Source organism: Canis aureus, chromosome 8, assembly GCF_053574225.1.
Source record: "Canis aureus isolate CA01 chromosome 8, VMU_Caureus_v.1.0, whole genome shotgun sequence".
NCBI classification, from domain to species: domain Eukaryota; kingdom Metazoa; phylum Chordata; class Mammalia; order Carnivora; family Canidae; genus Canis; species Canis aureus.
Genome location: NC_135618.1, coordinates 26238809 through 26257426, shown reverse-complemented (window position 1 = coordinate 26257426; position 18618 = coordinate 26238809). Strand labels below are relative to the sequence as shown.

The following is an 18618-nucleotide window of genomic DNA, read 5'->3' as shown; positions in this document are numbered from 1 at the left end:
ATAAATAGGAAACATAGTAATTAGGAGACATGCAACAAGACAAAGATGCAGCTTTAGTATTACATGTCTTCTGATTTTCTGGATAGATGGAAGGATAGATGGGTGGATAAACAGATGTTCTAAGTCGACAAAAACAAAAATAATCCACAAAAAGAAATAAGTACCATTTGTTGGGCATCTAATAAGTCAAGATCTGACCTATGTGTAATATATATAATTTTTAACCTTCACAACTACACATTAGTCACATTTTGTAGATGGTCAAACAGATTCAGGGAAATTAATTTCTCTAGGCTCACATAGCTCATGACAATCAGAGCCAGGATTTAAATTTGAAAATATCTGGTTACAAAGCCTGTGTCTTTCTCCTATACTACACTTTCTATTAGGCGTGAGAAAGTGGTGCCATGGTCTTCCTCTGAGTAGATCGGATCTCTTAAAGATGGACCAGGGCCTCCCATTAATGGTCAGGCTCCAGAGGCCAGTGGGAAGCCAAGTTCATTCACTCTCCTTTATTTGATGGGCTGGCTGCTACAAATTATGTCAAAAAGGGAAGTTGAGTTGTTATTTGGTGCTCTTATTTAATAGTTTTCCTCTAGCCGGGGTGCTTATGGTACATGGTGAAAACAAACAAAAATAAACAGACAGAAAAGCAAAATAGGGGGAAAAAAGCAACATGTCTTACAAAATTTCCTAATTTGGAGACTTTCTAGCCAGAGAATCTTTTTCTTACATTTCTTCTTTCTTTTTGGTATGTGTTTAGAGCAGTTAGCTTATCTGTACTCAGATGCAGATTGTTTTCTTAACCATGTGGCTTCAGATGAGAATATGGGAGGAAAGGTGAAATATGTAGAAACTGTTTCTTTAGTAATTCAAATTTCTATGTACGGAGTTGTTTACTCATCTACATTCAAAGCAGATTTTTCCTTGCATGCACCACTAGTTCAAAAATAGCCATCATCAGGACACTCCTGGGACTGGCCTAGAATGCAATGGGGTGTTTTTGCAAGGCTCTTAGCCATCTCTGGAATTTGTAAAAGAAGGCTAGTAGATGTCTTTTTTATTTTAAATCTAATTATTTTCCTCATTGCAACCTCATAAGCTTAGTGAAAGTTTCACAGCCTCTGATGATGTCTGGCTACCAGGGAGTCATCACACTGCTTCCAACTCTCAGCAATGAAACAAAAGTCTCTTCTACCTGGAGAGGTAACATGAGGTGAAGAGAGGACTTGATTCTCGTCATCCTTACTTCAGGAATTAGATCCCAGGAGTAGTATTTGGAGGCGTGTGCTTCAAAATGAGCAGTATCTCAAAGAGTAGATTGTTTTATTAAGTTAACTGAAGACTTTTCTCTGACATTCCAAGTTGTATGTCCCTTGTCCCTTGTATTGAAGAATGTGCACCTGCTGCTATCAGAGGAATCTGGGAATGTCACCGCACTTACAGAAAGACCCTTAGCTTCGGTGCAAAAGGCAGAAAGGGAAACCAGTCGGTCCCCGCCCATGTGTCAGGAGAGGGGAGCTGACCTAGAAAAGACCCCCCGGGAATGACAAGAGTAGAGCAGACAAGCACCTTCCTGGCAGTGTGTGTGAACAGTGCAGAATGGCCAGGGATAGCAGGACTCCCCGGTGGAGATGCATTCCCCAGAAGGCTTCCGAAGGACGCTTGCCAGGAAGGCAGAGAGGAGAGACCGTAGGGCCAGATGACAGATCCCACATCTCTGCAAGCCAGTGGCTTCCATCAATTCCACCAGATGTAATTGGCCAAAGGAAGTCAGGTGGGCAAGCCTGATGTCAGTGGGTGGAGAATATAAAGCTCTTTCGAGAGGGACAGCAAATCACTGGAAACCATAATACAATCCAGCACAATTTATTTATACAGGTTTTATAATGGGATGGATGGGTGCCCCCTTAGGTCCCCTCTCCTGATTCCGTAAGAACCTTTGGTCTCTGAATCCTGATTAGCCTCTTTCCAAGAGGCCCCTCGCTCTGGCTCATCTAACCCTGACCGCTTTAGAACAGCTTTTAGCTTCATAGGTAGAGAGCCTCAGCGCATTGATTTCTTTGTTCTTGCGGCTCGGTGTCCTGTGAGTAGGGGAGCTGCACTGGCTCTTAGCTCAGGCCACCTGGGAAACGTGACTGCCAACTTCTTCCAACAGATTGTCACTCCCAGGAGCCAAGCCCTTTCTTACCCTCTGGTTGCGGACTGCTGCTCGGCCCCAGCAGGCTCCCGGGACACATGCCGTGGTGTCAGCTGGGTTCCAAAAGATATTTTCTCCATCCTGGACTTACTGATTCGTGACTAAAACACCCAGTCATGCCATTTGCACAAACTCCCGGGTTCATTCCTCTCCGACTCTGTGTCCAGATCCACGGTGTTTAGCACACACCCTAACGCAGAGGTTCTGCTGCTGGCCTGTGCATAAGAATCACACTGGAGGCTTTTTTAAAAAGCAGACTCCCCAGATACTCTTATTTAGATGGTTTGGGACTGGGCCCAGGATTCTGCATTTAACAATCTCTGGAGGCATCTGCCACGCTGAGGGAGTTTGTGATGGTTTATTTTTTTTTTTTATTTTTTTATTTATTTTTTTTTTATTTATGATAGTCACATACAGATAGAGAGAGAGGCAGAGACACAGGCAGAGGGAGAAGCAGGCTCCATGCACCGGGAGCCCGACGTGGGATTCGATCCCGGGTCTCCAGGATCGTGCCCTGGGCCAAAGGCAGGCGCCAAACCACTGCGCCACCCAGGGATCCCGAGTTTGTGATGGTTTAAGGTGTAGATGGAGATCCACCACAAGGGCAGGGGCCCAGCGCAGAAGGTGCTTGGTGAGGCCGTGTCCCGACCCCAAACGAGCCGAGCTCAGGGGCTGGCTGTATGGTCAAGAGGCATGTTAGGCAACAGAGTCACTACACTCTCTCCTGATCCTACATGAAGTCTCTACTTCCTTTGCCACTTCCTTTTCTGCTTCCCACACTCCACACAGTCTAGAAATCCACAGGGTCTTTTCTAGGTCAGCTTTTATAAAATCGTAATAGATTTTGTCCTTACTATGAAAGTAATATGACTTACTGTGGAGAATTCAGAAAACGTAGATACGCAAAACTAAGAAATAAAGACCAACCATAACACTACCACCCAAAGTAAGCTATGTGGTATTACCTCTTTTTCTCTGATTATATCGTCATATATTATTAAAAATGAGATCACACTGTATATTGTGGTCTTGTAACTTGCTTTCAGTAGAGTGAACATTTTTCTCTTATATTCTTCTAAAACGTCATTTTTTTTTTTGTGGCTGTGCTATATTTCATTACATATTCCATTTATTCAACCAATTGTCCATCATGGGACATTGAGTTTCTACCCATTTATTTAACCAATTGCCCATTGTGGGACATTGAGTTTCTACTTGTTTTTAATTATAAACCACATTTCAATAGGCCAAAAAAAAAAAAAAAAAAAGAAAAGAAAAGAAAAGAAAAAAGAAATAGTATATTAGCCAGAAAGTTTTAAATGTTAAAATTTCCCTTCCAATCCGAAATCCTTGCACACAACTGCCATATTACTTGACCAGAAAAATTAGCCTTGTTACGCCACTTTCCTGCCTTAGAAATCTCTAATTCCTCCATGCACATGCTTCAATCTGGTACTCAAAGCATTTCATTCTCAGGACAATCTACACACTCAGCTTTATACGCTACCTGTGCTGGCCAAATGCATCCACTTACTATCACATTCATCTATTCACTGTTCCTTGAAACCAGATTGTTCTCATCTCCATGGCTTTGTTTCTGCCATTTTCCTCTCCTAATTCATTCTTCACCCTCCTCTTTGCTTCCTTCAAGTGTGCAGAGACTCCATAAAGCCTTGTGTGAACTCACCTTCCTTATACTGGTTTCCCCCACTTCTGAGCCTCTGTAGTATTTAATGTAGGGCCCCTCATTTAGTCTTTGCCACTTGCTGCCTTTTATTGTTTATCTTTATGTTAATAGTTCTATTCTTTACTAAGATTTTTATAAGCATTTTTCTACTCAAGACAATAACTTTTCTTTTTTGTTGTTAATTCCCCTGATTCCAGCATCTAGAATAGTTTCCTGCATTCAACAGATACTCAATAATGCTCAGAAGAAATTAATTTTAACGTTTTTAGTAATTATTAAGCTTGGTTTGACAACTGCCCTTTCATGTAATTTCCAAAACAGCTCTGAGAGGTATGTAATATTATTGCAATTTTACATGAGGAGTGAAGCTCAGAGATGAAAGGACATGCTAGTATTTACAATCCAAAGGACATTGTATCTGTCTTGTTCACCTTCAGATTTCAAATGCCCAACACATTCCCTTGCACATAAATAATTTCTTTGCAATAAGTTTGTGATAATGTTGGAGTTATGTTCACCTCTAAATCTCAGGATCTGTATTTACGGTATCAAAGAGTTTATGGATTTGGTAGATTCTAACATATTTGTCATGCAGAAGTAACTGAAAGCTGGTTTGCTTCTCATGAAATTTGAAAGAAATGTTAACTCTAAACAACAGGGACATACTAGAAGAATTTTCTGTCCTAACAGAGGATATAAGACAAATATATGTAGTTTCAATATTGAGTTAGGCACTATTTTCCAAAATTCCATCCAAGGAACTTTCCCATGATACCATTAAGTGTTCTGTTTCTTCTCTTTCTTTCATTCTTTCCTTCTTGTGTTCGTGGTTGGGGTGTTCTGCAATCAAGTTTGGGAAATGCTGGTTTAAGCAAAGTCTCTTTACTATACCTTTAAATGTGCTAAGATAGATTAGAAGGTCTATTCCTCCCCAGGGATGGACATAATAAGGAGTATTTCTTAACAGAAATTAGCCATAGAACCTTTCTCTCACAACTCCAAGACTAGAAGTCCATTAAACAGGCGTTGGGAAACAGTCTTATGAATAAAATTATATACGAGGTATTTCTTATGGGACCCTGAAGGAAGTACAGGTATGTTGTGATCAATTCTTAAAATTAAGAATATGTCAAAAATAGATTATCTGTATGCTCTTTAGTTAATTGGAGGGATTGGGCAGTATGACCTGGGTTATAGTCCATGAGCATGTTTATACTCTCATATCTAAAGGCTTAATATTTTCTGCTTCATTATCAAGTTCTCTTCCATTCATTTGGGAATCCGATTCAAGTGAGACAGCTCAGATGTGTGTTTACTGTGTGCAGTGAATATTGATTGTGCTTTTCTCACCATGACCCCTCCCCCATTCCTCACGCATCAGCATCCGTTCCTTAACCCTGTGTGATTCTACAGGGTCTACTAAGTACAGCTATGGGCTGAACAAGTGACACAGTCCTGGCAAATCAGAATTTACATTCACCTTGCCAATAATTAGTCTAGTGGAGGGCAGGTGGTCCAAGCCAAGGCAATCAGTGTCCTTCCCAGAGCTCTTTGGATTTGGACCTGGAGAAGAGACCTTTCCTTTCACCTTATGTTCTAGAAGCTAGAAAATTATGTCTCTGGAGCTAACATTAACCACATACCCCATATATCAACAAATGAAAAAAAAAAAGATAGCTAACCATAAGAAAAACTAAAGCTGTTCAGAGACAAATAGGGAAGAGAGGAAGGAGAGAACAGGAGGAAGTAAGCATGAGAGAAAGAGTGAGCACATGCGAGAGAGCAAGAGAATGAGGAACATTTTCTGGATTTCTGCTTTTGGTCATGTCTGAAGCTTGTGTTGCCTTGGATTCCCGGTTACATGACTCAATCGTTTTTGTTGTTGTCTTATTTTGTTTTGCTTACTTAGCTTAAGTTAAGCTACTGGTGCTAACAATAAAAACAAAGCTGATCACTACAATATCAGGGCAGTTTTACATAGTGCACCAGGGAAAAATGCATTCTCCTAATTAATTTGGTAGGTGTCTGAATCCTGAGGGTCAGTGTGAATGAAAAGACGCCGTTAAGTTTTTAAATTTATAAAATAGTACTATTAAGACAAGACCTTGAGGAAAAAATATAATCCAACCCCCTGATTTTGCCGGTGAAAAAAACCTGAGACACAGAAAGCCAAAGTGACCCGTCTGAAAGTGTAACACAACTGAAGTACCACAACCAGGCCTACACTCAGGTCCATGTTCTTTTCCATTGTAACGTATTTTCCAATTTGGTCCTCATTTTGTTCCTTCCCACAAGAGTGAGTAGGACATGGCATTGTGCTTATGTTTGTAGAAAGAATATTGGACTTAGAGCAGAAAGACTGAGTTTGAATCCCAGGTCTGTCATTTCCTTAGGCAAGTTACTTAACCTCATGGAACCCGAGTTCTCTTACACAGAAAATGAGGTTAATAATATATACCCTGCATACCTCAAATGATGATTTTTGTAAAAGCACTTTGCAAACTCTACAACACTATTCAAGACATATTCTAAAAATTATTCTCTTTCATCATAAATATGCTTTATTTTCCTATTTTGTAAAATGAGGTTTTCATAACTCATTTCAGGGGCAGTTACCCCTTTATCTATATAGGGTAATGACCTTATATTTTGCAGTAACTATTTCATCTTACTCTCACACTGAGAAGTACAACCAACCTAGTAGCCATAGGGTATGCTTAATTCTAGATGTGCCATTTCAAGGTGGTAGTATAAACACATGCTACAATTGATAGGACCTATCCAATTTTTCTGATCCATATTCCCGAGGGCAGGGTCAATTGATAGAATTTTGTTTTCCCAACAACCCTAGCACACTGATTAAGGCTTGATTTTTCTAAATAAAAAATCATTTTTATTGAATTATTTTCTACTATAAAAATCAGCGTGATAATATTCCATTTAAGATTATCAGGGGAAGGATGAGGTGCAAAACCCTCAACCTAAATCGCCCCAAAAAAGTTTCATTCATACATCTCAAATTATATAACCATAGGCAAACTTCAGGATATGTGTAACGTGGAGAGTAGGCAAATTTCATTACTGTTTCTGAAAGTGATTGCCTTTCCTGCCTTCCCAATAACATCAGAATTGACTCTGTGACTTCCTTTGACCAAAAAAATTTAAGCTTAAGTGATATATGGCAATTTTAAGCAGAAGCTTTAAGAACCATTAAACCTCTCAGTGATTCTGCCCTCTGTCTTTTTCCCAAAATCATGACACTTATAATATCTCAGATTGAAGATGGTCCTTAAGCCCGAGTCCCAGAGTGAAGAGCCAACTTTCAATGAAGATGTAACATGACTAAGAAATATACCTTCATTAATGTGAGCCTTTACATTTTGAGGTTTTTTGTTACTGAAGTATAACTTAGCCTAAGCTCACAGACACCGTGTGTGACGATATGTTAAATAGACTGAGAGCCACCACACATCAGAAATATTTCCCTCGCAGCCCAGATAGAATAACTATAGTATAAGAAAGAAATCCAAACAAGAGGAAAGTAAAGAAACATATTCTAAGGAAAGTACATGTTTGTCAGTAACTTCTTGTTGGTCCTTTTCATACTTCAGTTTATTTTCAAATAGATAAAATTCAAAGACTCTTAATGATGATCCTAAATATTTTACAACTTCCAGTCATGGAATAAAGGTATCCAAGCCCTGCTAAATTGAACACTCTAATACCCATCCGAAGACATTCTTTAAAGTGAAAAATAAGTCATAATCACTCAGTGGCACTATTGACTTTTATTGTATTTTACCAAAAAGAATAACTGAAATTGCCCTTGTGAATTCCCCCACCATAAATTCCTTCACTAGGCTGCTTTCCTCTCTCTTGCAAGTACATTTGTACACTGTCATTTAGCCACCAAGAACTTCCTCCAAAGTTTTACTCACCAAACAGCATGCATATTTTAATGGATGGTAGATTTAAAACCCAACTTGAATAGTTATCAATTTCACATAGAAACCCTGGCAATGCATATTTGATCACACTATTATCTGTTCTTTGTCTCTCATTAAAAAGCAAAGGATGAACATGCTTTCCCTGCCCCCAGAAGAAAATTGATTTAAGACATAAAGTACAAAGTTTGCCTCAAATGCCCTTTAAATTGTGTATCTCCAAGAAAATCCTCAAATAGAAATAACGAGGAATATGTGAAACAATTTCCAGTATAACCTAACTTGCTGCTTAATCTCTTTGTCCAGTGTCATAATATCAGCTCACCACAAATTTATGCCTGGTTTATACAGTTTAGGCATATTCCATCCTAATTTGTTTATAGATTAAATCAAGAAGAAAACATGGAATCATTACCGATAAAGAAGCACCAACCCTCTGAGCTCCTTTGTTGTATTTATATCTTAAGAAATTGTGTCTTTAGTTGCGAATTAAAAATGAGTTGTCAGGTTCCTTTAATAATTAATGTTGAAATGAACAACTGTTTCAAGTACAACACATTCTATTTAATGTTAAACAGCGTTATATTTACTGTAATTCCACCTTTCATCCTAATGTCAACTTCTAAATCTTTAATGCTTTAATCACACTTCTTTTTCTGATATCCCTTGTGAGTTCCTCAAACCAATGCCCACTCCTTCGTGATAAGGTGGGCATTTTATGCTGCAAGGGTTAGTCAGCAGCAATTGTTAATTATTAAGGAAAACAAAATGCAGCTGCTGGAAAATTGTGTTTGTTCCCAGCAGGGCATGTTACCTTTAATCTCTACTGACACCAAGGCAAGCAAAGTCATAAAAGGGAGATAATGCATTTCAAGAACATGGCCCCACAGAAAATTAAAGAATTTCCTATAAAATTAATGAGCCTAATTACCAGATAATGTCTGCAGATGCCTTTCAGTAAGTTATCCGCCTTTGTGATAGAGAGCTGGAAAGAAGGGAAGCCATGGGGGTGAGGCCCCAAGGACTGGCTCACGGTTGGGTGGGGTCAGGAGAAACAAAAAGAAAGTCACTCTTTGTACCACAAGGGTTCTATTTCTCCTGAACTGATGAGAGGATGAAGGCCAAGTATGTGGTAAGCATGTGCAGTCCGCGAGGTAACGCACTAGGCGATCCGACTACTGCTCTGTCACTGACCATATGGGGGCCTAGAGCCATTACCTCACATACAGGAGCCTTAACTACCTCACCTTTAACATGGGTTATTCTGAGGATCAGCCTGAGATATTTTACATAAAGCACTTAGTACAATGCTTACAACCAAACTATCATGCACTCAGTCTTATTTGTTTAACTGTCACTTTAATTCTGAGACTGAGCTACTATTCTCTCCACTATCATTACCTCTCAATTCAAACTAGTAGGTAAAGAACACAAAATGTGAACTTGGGTCTGTCAGGCTACAAACCCTAAAATTGTGTCTTAGATATGTAAATTGAACCATTCCCCCCCCAAAACAGATGAATAATTGAAGAAAGATTTACTCCCCTATTCAATAGGTAAATTTTGTTTCTAACTTAGTGTTTATAGAAATTCAAGTGGGAAAGATGGCTATATGGCAATTTCAAGAAGGAAGAGCCTCAATGAACAGACCCTCAAAGCAGCTTGAATTTCCATAAGCTTACATGTCTGCTTTGCACTGCCCAAAACCTGCAGCCTCATTCAGGAGTCAAAAGCCACAATTATCATGCAAAAATGAATCCAGAGTAGTAAAACTACAAAGCCTAAAAATGCTTTGTACAAAAATACTCGAAAAGGTTTTTAGACGTAAGTGTCCTTCGTAGTGCTTCTGGGGAGGAGGGAATCATTGGGTCAGACTCTTTAGGACCCAGGAAGTGGTAAGAATCCTCAGAAGAGTCCTAAAATAAAATATTCCTAAACTATTTTGGTTCATAAACCACTCTGAAAATGTATTGAATCCTATGGATATTCTACTGAGAAAAAAAATGTACCTATGTACTCAGGGTAAGAATCTGATACAGATTTTGCTTTTGACCCAGTGAATTTTAAGAGTTTAAAGTCTAAGTTAGATTCTTTGAAACCTGGCTTATAGTTAAGCCAGAGCTTATAGTCTTTTTATACTATCTTCATCTCATGAGACTTCCCAGGGGATTGGGGTTGACCCTGATGTGCTCAGTGGTCCACAGCTAGCTACTAAGTGATCACTGGGTGGCTGGGGATGCCAAGAGCACAGTATCTGCTCAGAAGTGAATTGGCATTGCCTGCCCTGGGACATCTGGCCCAGCTTAATGGAGAGGACCCCTCAGAAGCTGTATCTCTTCAGCCCTCCAGATATGCCGGTCAGATGAATTACTACTAATAGTAGTTCTTACATGAAAGATGTCTTAATATGAATTTTTTATTCTAATGAGATTAAGGAGATATGTAGGCCTTTTTATAAATTATAAGGTACTATATGCAAGCCATAGCTAAAATTCCTCAATCTTTTTATTTTAAGAGAAAGATGGAGAAAAGCAAGGAAATTAACATTTTCAATTATTTCATGTAATACTTATAGCAACCCTCAATAATAATTCTGTTTTACATTTAAGGAAATATGTATCATAAATGTTTAAAGGTTCCTCCATGATATCCTAAAAGTGTTTACCTCACTTCTCCATGATGCAAAGATTAAATAAATTGTTGAGGTATGAAACTTGGGCAGAATATTCCTTAATGAAGATATTCCTTACCGACTTTAGATTGATGTTGTGCCAATAAGGGAAAGACTGCATTCAGTAGCTGCACTTTCTCAGTTGTAGAAGAATATTCCATAATGGTCAGAACCTGTGTAACACAATAGGACAACCAATCTTAGTTGTTAAAATCATAATCGTCAGATTCAAACACACCTGGGTTCAAATCCCATTTCCACTTACTAAGTGTGTGACCTTGGAAAATTTACTTAATGTCTCAGAGCCCTATTAGCTTCATTAATAAGAGGGAAACATATTTCTCATTAGGCTGTCATGGAGATTAAGTGAGAGATGCAGGCTAAGTGCTCAGCATAGGTCTGATACATAGTAAGCCATCTGTGCATGTTATCATTTGTTCTGCCATTTATCATGTATTTATTAAATACCCCTTGTGAAGCCCTTTACTGTTAGTGGAAAACTGACATTCCAGGAGGGTTGAAGTAACCCATTATGATAGCCTACTCTGTCTGTCTTTAGTTTTATCTCCTTTTTCTTGAGCTTTATCCCTTGGCTCTACTTCCACCCATATTGCGCCTTTCCTCCTTCCATTTCTCCAAACAGAGCAGTCATTCCCTGTTTTCTTAAGGGGAACAGAGATAAATAAGGCCAAGAACCTGCCCTGCTGACCTCAATATTTAGTGAGACAGAGGAGAATACGCCAGTGATTACCTTCTATGGGGTGCTATTGGGGCCCAGAGGAGGAGAGAGATCATGCCCTTAGCTGGCATGGGTGAGGAACTACAGGCAGTCTGACAAGAGAAGCAAAGTATCATGTCCAGATGTGGTTGCAGGTGAAGCCAGTGAGGTAGCCACAGGGCGAACCATGAAGGCATAATAAACCTCAAGCAACTGGATTTCACTCTAAAGGAGGTGAAGAATTAACAATGTGGAGAGGGAATGTGAGGGAGAGGGAAGTGTAGACTGGTGACTTTCAAAGGTGAGGCTGGATTCACAGAGATGGGGAGCTGCAGGCTCTGAGCTACAGATACACACCGAAGAACAGAGTTAGGGAAAGAGAATGACTTCGGTTTGGAACACGGATGAAGAGGTTTGTAAGGATATTCAGAAGCTCTTGCTTCCTTTTCTCTATCTAAAACAGGAGTCTGAGGTAGGGAGTGCATTAGTTTCCCAGGCCTACCGGAACAAAGTATAACAAACTGGGGGCTTAAAAATAATAGAAATTTGTTCTCTCACAGTTTTTGAGACTAGAAGTATGAAATCAATGTGTGGGCAGGCCATGCTCCTCTCTGAAGGCTCTAGGGGAGAAATGTTCCTTGCCTTTTCCTAGCTTCTGGTTGTTGTTAGAAGTCCTCAGTGGTCTTAGCCTTGTAGATGCATCACTCCAATCTCTGCCTCCATCTTCAGATGGCATCTCCCCTCCTATGTCTCTGTGTCCAAATTTCCCTTGTCTTAAAAGGTTACCAGTCATTGGGTAAGGACCCACCTTAATCCAGTATGACTTCATTTAACTTGGTTATATCTACAAAGACCCTATTTCCAAATAAGGTCACATTCATAGGTTCAAATCCACACAAATTTCAGGGGGACACTATTTCATGCAGTAAAACCCTTGCATCCCATTTATGAGGGTTTCATCAGTGGCTGATGAGCACTGAAGACCCAAGGACACCATGCACATCACCTATGCAAGACTAACAGTTGGTAGTAGAGGTCACCAGTAGATACACCAGAATGAGGAAGAGCCTGCCTAGTAGCTTAGGAAAATTTCGGCCTGCCCTATCCATCCTCCTGCCTAAACTGAGTAGACCTTAGGGACAGAGATGTCCCAGAGGTCTTACATAAACCCTTGGAGTAAGAGAGGGAAAGTAAGAGGGCTGACTAAAGCCATCCTCCTCACTTAGATGGTAGAGGAAAGTGCTTTGACTGAAATATGGGATTAAGGTTAGAAATAGATTAAATTTAATAACTGACAGTGACTGAAAAGTTGTGGAATCTTCTCAGATGCCACAAAGGGGCAAAAATTGAGACTTAACATAGTAAAGTGGAAGTTAATTACTGGAAAATAAAGTTCACATGTACACCCTAAGATACTGACAGAAGGCTCCTCTGATTACAGGCATTTGGGAAATATCTAATTAGGCTAAGATGTCACCGTGAAATCATGGTCAAAGACCTTCACTGAACTCATGGGAATAGAAGACACCTGTACAAGGCGATCTAGTGTACCATGTCTGCAAAGCAGGACCTAAACGTAGCCACAGAGAAAATTTCACTCAGAATGAAAATAAGAAAAGTTGTAGTGTTCGGGAAGCCAAAGCAAGCCCCAGAGGACTTGTATTACACTGACCTCCTTTTCTATGTGTGCCTTTTTCTTGTCCTTTTACCGTCTGCAAAGGAATTTAAGTTTTACACAATAACATTCACTTTTCCTCCTCAAAGTGTTCTCTTTCTCCAATCTAGTCATGATAGTTCCAGGCAGACACCATTCGTCCTTTTTAAAATACTCAGTGTCATTTTTCAAATAGCTCCCTTATCGCTACCCTTCCTGCCCCCGCCAGTCAACCACATTCTCTGAAGACACTGTATGCAGAACAGGGTACTGAGCCAAACAGGCAAACTGAAAGTGAAAAAGAATACTGGAGTTGATCAAAATGAGGAAACTTTGCTTAGCCATGGTTTCAATCCCCTCTGGTCATCTGAGTAGGTATTTCAAGCATATTGTTTGAACTGGGGTTCACCATGAGCTACATTTTTAAAAGTCTGCTTTTCCAGTATAATCATGCCCAGCTAGAGTTACTTATTTCATTCCAGCTCAGTAGGAATCCACAGGCTGCATAAAAATACATTAAGGAATATTTATAAGATGGCAAACAGGACCAAATGTATGGGAAAGAATAATATTGTGCATTGCTCATTACAAACATGATTATTTTGTGTATGTAACGGATGTGTTGTTAAGGCACAGTGGGTTGTTTGAAGTTTACAAGTTTGTTATGGATTGATTTATTCATGAAATGCTTTGTTTCTATGACAACTTTATTGGTTTGCCTGTGGTCTAAATACATATAGGCATGGCAGGAATTCCACGGTACAAAACAAATTACACACTCCTCCCTGAATCACTTGCTGCCTTTAGGGAGTGTAGCAAAAGGATTTCCAACCAGGGCAGACATCACCATACACAAGGCCAGCATTAGAGAGATCACATAATAAAGGGGAAAAAGGCTTTTTAAAAAGAACAACTTAAAAGTCTCCAACGGCCTCCAACTCTGTAATATAAGGAAAGATGGAAATGAGCAACGAAATGCCCAACATAAGAGAAATACAATCTACCCACAATGCATGAGGTTTCTATTTAAGAAAAACCACTGATCAAAGACCCATATTTCCTGCTATAAATAATACCCCTTGAAGGATACCATTAATATTCACAACAGTTGTGTAACTACAAAAGAAACTGAGAATTGTTGTTTAGAGAAAATAATAATGGGTTTTTGGAAGATAAAAGGAAAAGGTAGAAGAGAAGAAAGGGAGACAAAAAGAAAGATATTTACTGTGGACCAAGGATAATCAAGGAAGGAATGATTCTTAGTTATCCAGTGAAACTTAAGTCAGGGAAATCATGCCTGAGGAGACACAGACATTCTGAAAACTGGAAAAGAGAGTAGAATTGAAATGACATTCCTCATATTACCCCAGACATGCATACCTCTGTATATATCAGAGGAAAAATTAAAACTAGGAAGATCATTTAGAATAAAACTGTTGCTCTTCATAAATTCAAAGAATGCGGTGTTACATAAGGAAATATACATAGTCTTATATATAGTGAGATAGTGTGAATTTTGATAAAAAGTTACATGAAGCAAGATGCATTTTCCTAATGCATTATTTTATGTTTTTGTAAAAGATACTTCAAGTTTTCTGCTCCTATTTTCATTTCACAGATATTTTTGTGTGTGTGCTGGAGAAGACTGATTTTGAGGTATTTGACTGCCCACACAACCTTCTCTTGGAATCAGTTCCTCTCCCCATTTGCCTGCTAAGGGGCTGGATTAGACAACTCTACATTCATCACTTGACTCTGCCATCATGGCCAGTACAGTGAAGTCAGAGTTGATTATTAGTCAGTGGTAAAAATTCAACCAGTGTGAATGTCATTAATTTTTGTCACAGCAAAACAATACAGTACACATTTTATATATTATACAGGGCATAATAATTTTTATTTATTGCATCTGAGAATGTCTAGGTCAATGAAATTTGGTAGAGGAGACAGCCTAGAAACTATCTCGTTCTAAAAAATTAGAACATACAGGCATTTATATTGTCCTTTACACAAACTGTGTGATTGAATCAGCAATACATTCACATACAATAATTAAATGTTCCATATTTTGATCTTAGGCTTCAGGGTGTTTGCTGTGATACCACAAGGAGCTTGCACAACAGAGCCTTATGAGGCTACTACCCCCACAAAGTATTAAGAATTTGCTACTTACATGCCAACACATTTCTCTTAAATTCAAGCCTTTCTCAAATTTGAAAAGAAATCAGTAAACACACTGACTGCATCCCATCAAAACTGGTTTCACAATTTGATTCAAAACCACAGGAAAAAAAAAATGAGTAGACTTCCAGGTGAACTGAATGCTGAATTTTTCTTGGGAAAATAAAATGATGTGATCAATCAGTTATTCATGTATTCTTTTAATAAAGATTGTCTGAGGTCCTACAATATTTACACACTTCCCCCACCTCGTAGATTACCCATCCTTGGATGAGCCAGACAATAAATAAGTAAATAAATCAATAAGATCCTGACAAGTGGTGATAAGTGCTATGTGGGAAACCAATGTGGGGCTGAGACAGGTACAAAGAGAGAGGAGAGAAATTACTTTAGGTAGAATAGTTAGGCGGTGATTTTTAAGGTGGGGTCTGGAGAGTAAAAAGAATTTAGCTACAGAGGGTAAGGGTGTGGAAAGGGGGAGAAACATGCTAAAACAGAGGGAAACTGTAGCTTTAAAAAAAAGTCTTGGAGTAAGAAGGAGCTTCATATGTTCTAGAATAATAATAGTAATATTCAGAGCTAACACTGTTCCAAGTGCTTTACTTCCATGATTTCATTTAACTTAAAGAAGGCCAGTGTGTCTGGCACATGAAAAGTTCTTACTATATATTAATTGAATAAATGGATTTTAAAAATAACTCTCTACATCCTATTGAAGTCTAATTACTTATCCATGTGATGCAAAAGATAGGATTGGAAAGGACCTGGCATGTGAATATTGAAAAAGATATTCAGGATGCTAACTAGACTTACTGTGGTGTTCCTTTTTCAACTTATACAAATAATGAATCATTATATCATACACTGGAAACTAATAGAATATCACATGTCAATCATACCTCAATAGAAAAAAAAAGAGGAAAAAAGGTACTCAGATGACACTGATGTGCACCCTTATTACTTGAACAAATACCACTACTCTAAGTAATGAGTGTATTTTCAAGGTGCTCCTTCTGGAAGATGTATCTTTCACTGCGTTTTACAACAAGGAAATTTATCTGGATAAAAGGCCACAGCACCGCACAACTCCAGGGGGCACCATTCACGTCAGCTTCTTTGTGAATGGTGCCCCCTGGAATTTTGTAATGCAGTGGTCTTGCTGATGAAGCTGTATTTCCACAGAGGTCACTGGGATACAAAGTAGATGTGTCGGGCTTACATAATTGCACTTACCTCTGAAGATAAAAAAGAAAAGAGAAGAAAAGTTGAATCTCCTTAGAAGAGGCTCACAGAGAATCCTTCTGGGGAACACATACCATATGAACATTTTATCTCAACACTTTAGTGCCTGAACCATTTTGCTAATTTGACATGGGAAGCGCTAATAAGATAAAAAGCTCAGGCGTCCTTATCCCATTAGCACTTCCTCTATAGTTTTTCTGACCCACATTCTGACCTGATCTCTCCCATATTCCCCATGGCTTGTATTGTACTGATTAAAACCTTCATCCTTTTGAAAAGATGTTGGGGAATTGACTGGATTTAACTAAAATTTCCAGCTTAAATTACTGTGTGATTTTTAGCTGATCAGAATTCATTTAGCATAGGCGGCAGTGGCCAAGTCAGGGGATAGACGACAGAGTAGAGAAAGGATATAAACAGAAGGAGCCAGTTAATAGGCAATTAAAGCTTCACTGCCTTCCCACCACCACAAAGCTCCTTATCTAGACTCACAAACGCAAGGAAGAAAGCCAGCCAGTTGAAATCGCTGTTTATTTTGCTCAGCCTTTTCAGAGTTTTCTTTCTGTTTTGTTTTTGTTTTTGTTTTTCAGATTCATCTGCATTCACTCAGAACTCATTTCAACTCGCTAGCCTCATCTCTCACTAAACTATTTTAGAATTTCCCTTTATTAGAAACATTTAGATTTCTCTGTATTAGAAACATACCAGTGTATTTTACAGAAAAAAAAATAATTAAGGGATATGACTGTATTCATCCTTATCAACTCTAAGTGAGACATCATCTCTTTTTGCTCTTCTCCTGCCAGGATCCATATCCAGGCTTCAATTATTTCCTGTTTTAATTACCATAACCACCTACTTCTTGGCCTTTGTTTCCCATCTTTTCTCCTTCTCCTTCAGTTTAAATCATTCCTGCCAAGTCAATTTTCCTTTCATGCAAGGGACCACGTCCATGTATTCCTTGGATCTTGACCCAAGCTTCTTTGGTATTTATGCCTCAACTTTGGACTCTGCCAGCTTCAAGATGCCATTCTTCTACTAGCACCTTGTTTTCTGCCTCCCCATTCAACTTGGGCAGGATTAGCTCCTTAGCACCCAGTCTTGTCTTTCTTTCTGTTTCCCAATTTGATGGTATATTATGCAGGTAGGAGGCCGGCCCATCCTTATTCTGTTTGTCAAGTAGAGTCCAGTACTATCAAATAGGAGACCTAGAGACCATGTTGCCTGAGTGTTCATTTCACGGAGGACCAAATGCACACAGGAAGCTCAGATAGCTGGCTCACAGTCATCCTGTAGCAGATGTAGCACCCACGTAGCAAAAACCAAGGTAGATCCAGATTTCCTGATTCTTCCTTGTAGTTCTTCCTCTTCATCAGTGGTTCCTAATGTTTCCAAGCAAGAGAACCCTTTCTTGATGTTAAAAATTTTTTAAAGAGACCTCTGGTTAGATATGGTAGCTTGAAAACATTTGTTTATCTCCTTTTCCTGACAAAAGTCCATCTAAAACTATTATAAGACAGAGATGTAAATCCATAATACCTAGTGAAGAAAAAGAAGGTATCAATGAAAGACAGAATTTTACTAAATTCTAGAAAATGGAGAGTGGTTTGAGGAATAATTACTGATAAGGGGCAGAAACAGGACAGTTAGAACAGTTAGCTTTCTAAGCAACTACATAACATACATTGTTTTTTTTTTTTTAAAAAAAAACTATATTAAAAGAAAAAGGCACTATTTTTAAATTGAGCAATTCTGTATAATAAAAATCACATTTTAAATTTTGAGTGATTAAATGCTCAAAAGATTAGTTAAAATTCAGGAATATTTTAAAATAAATCTCTAATTTCTTGATCAGATAAGATCTGCATACATGGGAAGCACAGTATACATATACTGTGAAATGTCATTTTGTCAATATATAGATACTGTTTGATATCTGAATGGTTGAATGAACCGCTTGCAATAACTTGTTAGCTATTGCACTTTGTGAACCACAACTCCAACTCTGTGAATCTGTTAGAGAGCTTAATGGCTACTTGAATCCAGTCAGGATTAGAAAACACCAGAAGAGTCCAATTCTTCTTGGCAAGCCGTGATACTTCAGTAGAAGAAGACAGTATTTCTTTGTAGGACCCAGTACCAGTAGAAGATTTGGATTATAGGAGATTTGAACATTTGAGGGAGAATATAGAAGCAAAGGATCCAGGGAGTAGAGAGGTATTTACCTATGCAAAGAGTAGAGTTCAATAACAAAATAATGTATTTGAACAATGCAGAAGGCTCATCAAGGTCATATTTAGGAGGTTGGGCTTAATTGGGAC

General features: G+C 38.7%; 1 long non-coding RNA gene across 4 annotated transcripts in view; it reads right to left on the bottom strand.

The window, feature by feature from the left end:
• The window catches only part of LOC144318530 (uncharacterized), a 60805-nt gene that overhangs the window by 31441 nt on the left and 10746 nt on the right, over positions 1-18618 (bottom strand). For 3 of the 4 annotated variants that reach the window (XR_013384518.1, XR_013384519.1, XR_013384517.1), the window contains one exon: positions 10582-10675. This is a non-coding gene — a long non-coding RNA (uncharacterized LOC144318530). Of the gene's footprint in view, positions 1-10581; positions 10676-11862; positions 11994-18618 lie in introns of all 4 variants that reach the window. The other variant, XR_013384520.1, reaches the window with a different exon arrangement.